This window comes from Saccostrea cucullata, unplaced genomic scaffold, assembly GCF_032062105.1.
Source record: "Saccostrea cucullata isolate Sc308-1 unplaced genomic scaffold, CSIRO_AGI_Scuc_v1 ctg259, whole genome shotgun sequence".
NCBI lineage: Eukaryota > Metazoa > Mollusca > Bivalvia > Ostreida > Ostreidae > Saccostrea > Saccostrea cuccullata.
In genome coordinates, this window is record NW_026934432.1 from 512946 (window position 1) to 516600 (window position 3655).

The window sequence follows — 3655 nt, forward strand, 5'->3', positions numbered from 1 at the left end:
TTTGGTTTTTCATATTATGCAGATTGAATTTCTTCCAAATACAAAGTCAAACGAAGACATGTACTGATATTTTCTTTGTTTAACAGAATAACACACAGAATAAATCTAAATGACTTTTAGGTAAAGAAACACATATTTTTGACATATAGAGATAGTGGAACGTAATCAAGCGAAATTCTAATCCCATTGAAACAATACATAGGAAGGAAGTATAATCACGGACCTATTCAACCATCAGAGGTGGAATCAGGTGCATAGAGGAGTAAATTTCCCTGTTGACCGGAAAAAAATCCTATGTGCCAATTGTAATGATTTGGCAAACGAAAAAAAAATCGCAGACAATTTAGTGTGTTAAATATGAAAAACATCTTACAGCATATGACTTATTCGTGAATTGTGTTTTATGACAAAGACATTGTATAGATCAGCGGATTAAAGAAATGTTGAACATCAAAAAATTGTAGATATCTTTGTTTATCAACTTGATTGTCAATAGCATGCCTTGTTTCAGAAATCGTTCGTACGTAGAGAAAACTGTTGCATATCGAATCAACTGCCAAAAATAAACTCCTTATGCTGGTGATAGGGATACATTGCTACATTAATTTGGAAAGCTGACGATAGACAAATCGAAGTCATTATGTCTATTTTAAAGTTAGGTTAACTTTTCCTTTAGTGAAATATTCAACAGACTTGTAAGAGAGACTCAGTGGTTCAATGTAATTGAATTCTAATTTCACTAAAATTATCGGTTTGACATGTGATTGAAAACAAAGAAATTCTGTTTCTTTAGAATATGAAAATAGGTTTGTTATAATATCGGGGTGCAATTGGTACCCCAAAAAATTAAATTTTGAATTTGAAATTGTTTGAAGTCCCCACTTTCTAAAACTACATAGACATTGTCAATGATAAACTCGGGTATCTTTCTAATATCAACTTTTAAGTACTAGCGTTCTGAAATGATGCTTTTTTAACGACATAAGTTTCCAAATGACGAATTAAAAGGGCATAGACACAGTTTGAGCTAAAATTTCAATTTTTTTTTTATTTTTACAAATATTTAACTAGGGTCTTTGTAATGATCATCAAAAATATAAACGTCAGTTGTCCAGATACAAGACAGATTTAGAGCTCCAAACCTTTGTTATGTAAACAAGGTCTGTGTCATGTTTTTGTTTACATAGGTTAATATACTAATATATGTTCGTTCAAAGTAGATAATTTCAAATTAAAGTTAATTTTAAATACAGTTCGACAGTTACATTGCTTTGCTGAATTTCATTTTGTTATAAATATGATATTTTCTATATGTTAACAAAGACAAGGCACGAGCCTTGTTTACATTAAAAAGAACTTTAAGTTCTGTATCTTATTTGTTAATCAACAAATGATGTTCAAATTTTTGGTAATCAATAGATGATGCCTTAGGTAGGAATTGTAAATATTAAAATTAGTTTTAAAAATTCAGTTGAAACTATGCCCATGCTCCTTTATGTATATTTACGAGTTCCATTTTTTTAAACAGCAGCTATAGGTGAATAAAAAAATTAGCAATCGTGGGAAATTGGTAATGGAATTTGATGAAATTTGCTTAATTAGAGCAATTCTGTATTTTTTTATGATTGATATAAACATTTCTGCTCAATTCTAAAATCAAAATAACGAATCTCTGGAGACCAACACCTTGAGGTTCAATTTATAAAAGCATATGAGCTTGAATTTGCAAATTTACTGAAAAAATAAATTAACATTTTCGTTCACAGTTAAAGCTTTCAAACATCCTCTGTGTGATATAATACACGTTCTTTTTTGGATAAACCTGGCACACCCTTGTGCTAGAGTAAGATTGTAACAGCATTTCTGTCCTGGACACCAATAATCGGAATAACATGGCCTACCCAAGTCTCCTGTGTTGACAAAATTTGACAGGTACCAGGTTTGTTTACTAGGGATTAAAAAAGAAAATGAAAAAGTTCAAATGAAAACAGACAATTACATTTTTTCAAAAAAAAAAAAGTATTGAAGACATAATGATTTAAAACTGAATTCCTAACTTGTATTTTGTTTTCAATTCATTATTCTATTTGGACAGATATATCAAAAGTTTCATTAATTCCCAAATCAGTATAATACAGGGAATTTCGGTAAGATGAAATATTCAAATATTTTCCCGAATGGCTCAATCACCATTTATTTTTCTTTAAACTTTAAAACTTTTAACAGTTCGTCCTTCAGTATGTCCTGATTTAAGAAACATTAATTCAAATAAAAATGATGGAATTTAAAATACATATGATTACCAAATGGTGGATAAACTCCGCCTCCTCCTCCTCCTACAGGTGGATAAACTCCGCCGACAGGTGGATAGACTCCTCCTCCTGGATGATAGACATTTTTCTTGTCGTAATCAGCACTGCAGAGCGCAACGGAAACAAGTAGTACAAACGCTATCATGGCGACCTGGAAAAAATTACATAAAAGATGAAAAAGGTGCGTGTAACACTAAACATTTAAATTCTTAAAATTATTTACACATTTATAATTTCAATATATAAGTTCAAATTTTTAAAATTCAGAAACTTTAACTGATTTTGTATGTTGAAATATAATATCTTAGCTCAAAAACCTAAAACTTCAAATTTCCAAACAAGTGTAAAATCTGGAAGTTTTAGATTTTTATTTTAGAAATTAGAACTTTGATTTAAGGGTATCCGATCCTCAGTTAGAAAGGATAACTCTTCAATTTATTGACAAATTCAATAGGATTAAAATGAAGCTTGAAAATTAAATCTTTTCATGCGACAATTTTTTTTCATTCATCTTAAGTGCTTCAAGGTTCTTTGAAATTCTAATAAAGATAATATAGAAAGTCCAAATTTTTACCTCATAGAGGTATTTTAAAATTACTTATCTTAAGAAATTGAGGTTATTTTTTAATCTAGCCATGGATACCGATGTATATTAACATGATATGAAGGTATGAAGATCTTTATACACTATGCATTGTGAAATAATCGAAGTAATTTATAAATTATAGAAAGAGCTAAAGTAAATTTTTATTATTTTTTTTTCAAAAAGAAACCATTTTCTCAGACCTTACAGATGAAAAGTCAAAATATTTTTTTCATTGCTAAGATACTTACTATGTCCTTTGTCAGAAAAAGTCCTGAAGGCAAAGATCCGAAAGATTCTCTCTCTTTTTATACTCCCAGGTAACAGGCAAAATCGGAAATTCCCTACAAACACAGAATTTGATTGATTAATATTCTCATCTTTTTTTCAGTCTACATCACTTGCATGTCAATTATGGTACAGGTTAAGGTGGAAGCAGACAAATTAAAAAACAAAAAAATGTGATTCAAATCATAACCCATTAATGACAGATCGTTAATTAGATGAACAAATGATAATGTTGTTTTATGGGAATTTTTGGCCATTGAAAAACACTCATGAAACGTATTGCTGTTAGCATGCATTTTACGTTCGTCGACTTTCAAACAAAAAAAAAATTGAAATTTCAAATCCTAAAATGGAAAATCATTTTTCTATCAAGTACTCATGAGGAATTCTTAAAAATAACTAAATTTTCTTTGAGGTTTTCCATTTTAGTATTTGACATTTAAAGACTGTAATTTGTATATTTGCGGTAAAT

At 29.4% G+C, this 3655-nt stretch overlaps 1 long non-coding RNA gene across 1 annotated transcript; it reads right to left on the reverse strand.

Moving 5' to 3' along the window:
- Positions 1–1881: 1881 nt before the first annotated feature.
- LOC134240687 (uncharacterized) lies at positions 1882–3188 on the reverse strand. The gene is made up of 3 exons (XR_009986504.1): positions 3147–3188; positions 2304–2463; positions 1882–1948 (listed from the first exon to the last, which is right to left on the reverse strand). It is a non-coding gene; the product is annotated as an uncharacterized LOC134240687 (long non-coding RNA).
- Positions 3189–3655: the final 467 nt, after the last annotated feature.